Genomic DNA, 6,000 nt, shown 5'->3' with positions numbered 1-6,000 from the left:
AGCAGGGTTCTCAGGAAATAGGTGGGGGTATTTCTCTTTCATTCGGTCCTCACGCTCCCAGGTGAATTCAGGACCATGTCTAGCATTCCAACGAACTTTGACGAGCTTGACACTGCTCCGGCGGGTCTTGTTTACTTTCCAATCCGTGACCTCAACAGGTTCTTCAACGAAATGGAGCGTGTCGTCAACATGAATTTCATCGGTGGGAATGGCAACGGTAACTTGAGTTGGACTCTTCTTCAGATTGGATACATGGAATGTATCGTGAACACCATTCAGTTCAGCAGGTAAATCCAACTTGTAAGCTACTAACCCGATTCTCTCCAAAATCTTGAATGGTCCAATATACCTCGGGTTCAACTTTCCATGTTTCCCAAAGCGTGCCACACCCTTCCAGGGTGATACCTTCAACAAAACCATCTCACCAACCTCAAACTCTAGAGGTTTCCTGCTTCGATCCGCGTAGGCTTTCCGCCTGTCACGAGCCGCACTGATGCGATCTCGGATTTGTGCGATCTTGTCGGTGGTTTCCTGGACTACTTCAGGACCAACTAATTGCCTATCACCTGCGCCCATATAAAGCTTCGAATGGCGCGGCACCAATACCGGTGTGGTAGCTGTTGTTGTATGAAAACTCGACCAGGGGTAAATGCTTATCCCAGCTACCGCCCAAATCCATAACACATGCTCTCAGCATGTCCTCCAATGTCTGAATCGTCCGCTCACTTTGGCCGTCGGTCTGCGGGTGAAAAGCAGTGCTCAGATTCAACTTTGAGCCAAAAGCTTCCTGGAAGGATTGCCATATCCTTGACACGAACCTTCCGTCTCTATCAGAGATAATCGAGAGAGGTACTCCATGGCGTGTAACAATCTCTCTCATGTAAATTTCGGCCAGTTTGCTCGTATTATCCTTCTCTCGGATAGGTAGGAAGTGTGCTGACTTCGTTAAGCGATCCACTATTACCCAAATAGTGTCATGGCCTCTTGGTGTTCTTGGCAACTTCGTAATAAAATCCATAGAGATTTGTTCCCACTTCCACTTGGGAATCTCTGGTTGCTGCAGAAGTCCCAAAGGCTTCTGGTATTCCGCCTTAACCTTGGCGCATGTTAAACATTTGCTCACATAAACAGCCACATCGCCTTTCATCCTAGGCCACCAATAATAATCTTTAAGATCCTGGTACATCTTATCTGCTCCAGGATGGATAGAGTACCGCGACTTGTGAGCTTCATCGAAAATAACCTTCCTTAAACCTCCAAACAGAGGAACCCAAATCCTTTTCTCAAAACACAATGTTCCTTCCTTGTTTGGTATCAATAACTTCTCCATCGCACGGAGATACTCTTCTTCAAGGTTTCTCTCCTTGAGAGCTTCTTTCTGCGCGGCACGAATGCGCAGAGGAAAATCGGTTCGAATAACCATCTCCAAAGCCCTAACCCTTATGGGCTTGATCCTCTCTTTTCGACTTAGGGCATCGGCGACCACATTCGCCTTCCCTGGATGATACTTAATCTCGCAGTCGTAGTCATTCAACAGTTCTACCCATCGTCTTTGCCTCATGTTCAACTCCTTCTGGTTGAATATATGTTGGAGGCTCTTGTGATCTGTGAAGATTGTGCACTTCGTACCATAAAGGTAGTGTCTCCAGATCTTTAAAGCAAAAACTACTGCGCATAGTTCCAAATCGTGTGTGGTATAGTTCTTTTCATGTATCTTCAGTTGGCGTGATGCGTAGGCAATAACCTTTTGGCGTTGCATCAACACACAACCCAATCCTTGACGCGATGCGTCGCAGTATACCACAAAATCATCTGTACCCTCTGGTAGGGCTAAGATTGGCGCGTTGCAAAGCTTATCTTTCAATACCCGAAACGCTTCTTCCTGTTTGATTCCCCAATCAAACTTCTTATCCTTCTGCGTGAGGAGCGTCAATGGTTGAGCGATCTTTGAAAAATCCTCAATGAATCTGCGGTAATAGCCAGCCAAACCCAAGAATTGCCGAATCTCGGTTGGCGTCTTTGGCGTTTCCCAATCCTTGATCGCCTCAATCTTGGTGGGATCCACGTGGATTCCATCTCCATTCACCACGTGCCCAAGGAATTGCACTTCTCTTGGCCAAACACGCACTTAGAGAATTTGGCGTATAGCTGTTCCTTCTTTAGTAGCTCCAGAATGGCTCTTAAATGCTGCTCGTGCTCAGACTTCGTCTTTGAATAAATCAAAATATCATCGATGAATACAATCACGAACTTATCCAAGTACGGCTTACAAACCCGATTCATCAAATCCATGAACACTGCAGGTGCGTTTGTCAACCCAAACGGCATAACCAAAAACTCGTAGTGTCCATATCGAGTTCTGAAGGCTGTCTTTGGGATACTCTCCTCCTGTATCCGTAGCTGATGGTATCCAGATCGAAGATCGATCTTTGAATAAAAGCTTGAACCTTGTAGTTGGTCGAACAGATCATCGATTCTTGGCAGGGGATACCTATTCTTGATTGTCAACTTGTTCAACTCTCTGTAGTCAATGCACATACGGAAACTACCGTCCTTCTTCTTGACAAACAAAACTGGAGCTCCCCAAGGCGAGAAGCTTGGTCGGATAAATCCCTTGTCTAACAACTCTTGAAGTTGTGTCGACAGTTCCTGCATCTCAGACGGAGCAAGTCTGTAGGGTGCCTTAGCCACAGGCGCGGCGCCTGGAACTAAGTCGATGCGAAACTCCACTTGTCTCTGAGGCGGCAAGCCAGGCAAATCTTCTGGGAAAACTTCTGGGTACTCCCTCACGACAGGGATGTCTTCGATCTTTGGCTCAACAGCCTTCTTATCTACGATGTGTGCCAGAAAGGCAGTACATCCCTTCTGCAAACACTTTCTTGCCTTCAGGCAGCTAATAATCCTCAACGGCGTCTCACGCTTCTCTCCGTGAACAACAATGGTCTCACCATCATCGGTCGGGATACGAACAACCTTCTCATGACAAACTATCTCGGCCTTGTTACTCGATAACCAATCCATCCCTACTACCACGTCGAAGCTTCCCAATTGGACTGGTAGTAGATCTAGAGTGAACTCGCGCTCTCCCAATTCGATTACGCAGCCTCGAATCACTTCATTAGCCTCTACTAACTTCCCATTCGCTAATTCGATCGAGTATGGAGTATCTAATTTACTAGCGGCTAAACCAAGCATATTCTTAAATTCTAACGACACGAAGCTATAATCGGCGCCAGTATCAAATAAAACGGATGCATAGCGTTGGTTTACAGGGAACGTACCAGTGACAACATTGGGATCCTGGCGCGCTTCCCTTGCTTCTATGTTGAAAACCCTTCCGCGAGCCTGGTTCAATTCCGGGCAATTCCTCTTGTAATGCCCATTATCACCGCAGTTGAAACATCCGGGCCTCTGCCCGTTCCCACCATTGTTTCCCGCTTGGTTGTTTCTCTGATTACGATTCATGGCGCCCGCTTGGTTTGCGTTGTTGACCCGATTCTTATCACCTCCATTATCTCCTTGTGGGCGGTTCCCAGTACCACCACGGTTATTTCTATTCCCAAATCCTCTCTGGCCTCCCTGGCCAGCAGTAGCCCAACAAGTCTCCTTCAGGTGGCCAGTCTTTCCACATGCTTCACAAACCTTCAACCCACAACGGCCAGAATGATGGCGCTGGCAGTTATTACACTTGGGGTGGGTGCCCATGTATCCCTTTCCTTTCTTTCTACTACCAGCTGTATCTTGTGCTGGCGCATTTGATTCCCCTTTCTTAACCACCACCCCGGCGCCCTGCTTGAAGTTTGAAAACTTCCGCTTGTTTCCTCCAGATGACTCCACATGAGTCTCCTTCTTCTTAGGCTCCACTTCATCAAACTTGTTCAAACGAATTGCCTCCTCCGTAAGAGCCACGCTCAAATCAATGGCTTCAGTGATAGTTGCAGGTTTCGAGGAGGTCACCATACTTATGATTTGAGGAGCTAGTCCCCAAATGAAGCGTTCAATTCTCTTGAACTCAGGGGTGACCATGTATGGTACCACATGTGACAAGTCGTGGAATCTCTGAACATACTCTGCTATCTTTGGGCCTTCCATTTTCAGATGCCAGAACTCGGTCTCCAATCTCTGGATTTCGGCGTGAGAACAGTACTTTTTGCGCATGAGTTCCTTCAATTCGGTCCATGTCAGCGCGTAAGCAGCAGCTTCGCCAAGTGTCTGTACTTGCAAGTTCCACCAGGATAGGGCTCCATCCAGAAATAGCCCAGAGATATAAGCGACTTGCTGATCCAATGCGCATTTGCTCATGCGAAGAACGGATTCGGTTTTCTCAGCCCAGCAGACAAAAGCGACAGCACCTCCTGTGCCATCAAAGTTTACGGGCTTGCAGTCCAAGAACTGTTTGTAGGTGCACCCATGAGGTGGATTGTTATTGTTGCCAGTGTTGCCAGAGTTGCTTCCTCTCATTCCTCCTTGAGAGGCAGCATATTGAGCAATGGCAGCAGCAATGACTTGCTGTAGTTCGGCCTGTGTCGTAGGCATTTGCTGCTGTTGACGTCTTGGCGGCATCTTCTAAAGATGTGTTTACGTCGGTCAGGCCATAGTAACGCGTACGTATATAGTAATAGTAATAGCACATAACATCTCATGTTATCAATATATCACAAATACTAATCACACAACATCCCATGTCACAAATATTATACACACAACATCCCATGTCATAAAAATATACACACAACATCCCATGTCATAAAAATATACACACAACATCCCACGTCATAAAAATATAAACACAACATCCCATTTCATAATAATGTAAATAAGCAATCAAGCGAATCAAATATGATGAGAATACTGCGATTGCCATATATATCGAGACCACAACGTAAGTGTATCAGTACATCACTGTGTCATACAATCATCAATCAACTAGGGGCTACATCACCCCTGTCCAAAAGCTATATCAAATCAGTGTCAAATACATCAAATACATCAAGTATGTGTCAAAAGTCAGTATCATCATGTAGTCTCCAAAATGCTATGCAACCAAAAGCAATCGCGGTCCTCTCACCAACGTCTACACAAGCAGTACTGACGAGCTCTATACAGATGGCGGTGGAGGAGGGGGAAAGTAAGTGTAAAGCAAGCGACGTAACTGGAGCCAGTCCTCCTCCATAGCTTGTTGAGTACGGATGACAGAAGCAACCTGCTGCTCTAGTGTGAAGAGACGAGCAGCATAATCTGGGGGAAATGATCGACATGGCTGAAGAGGAGAATGAATCTGACCATGGCATGAACATGGTAGCAGCTGAGCTCTCTCAAGCTCCTGGAGACGCTGCGTATGTGACTCATGCTGATGAACGAAGGACATCAAAACGTCCTCTATAGTGTGTCCCACATGAAATGGATGGTAAGGATCAGTAGGTGGCATGACTGGTGGTGTCGACCAAAGCAAAGGCTCACTGGTGGGGTCAAACGGTGCCACATGAAACGGTGAAGTAGAGGGTGGAACAGATGACATCTGGGGCATGAAGGGAATAGACATCGGTACGTGCCCAAAAGGATGGGCTGAAGAACCCTCTCCAGGCCTCGCTGGAGGTACAAACTGAGGAACCTAAAAAGTGAAATCAACAGGTCGTGTAACAGGGATCTGAGGGGGCAAAGGTGGAACATCCTCATCGGCAGGTATCCAACCGTGCTGTGCATGCTCATCCGGTGGATCCATGTGGTCTGCAAATAGTGCGTGCCCAGGCTCAAGTGGAATGGGATCAAATGGGGGAGCAACAATAGGATCAACCGGTGCAACGTGATCAACAGGATGATCAACAGGTATATCAGCAACAAAAGGTGGAGGAACAACAGGATCGACATCAACAACATGATTACCCTCCAGATGATCATCAACGGGCGGGTCAGCTAGAACAGGCTCAACTGGGATGCCAGCATGTACGGGGTCATGCTCGGGCATAGGATCTAGAGCAGCTGCCTGCTCAGGAGCCAAGG

Source organism: Helianthus annuus, chromosome 4 (assembly GCF_002127325.2).
Source record: "Helianthus annuus cultivar XRQ/B chromosome 4, HanXRQr2.0-SUNRISE, whole genome shotgun sequence".
Taxonomy (NCBI): Eukaryota; Viridiplantae; Streptophyta; class Magnoliopsida; order Asterales; family Asteraceae; genus Helianthus; species Helianthus annuus.
This window is presented reverse-complemented; position numbering follows the sequence as displayed.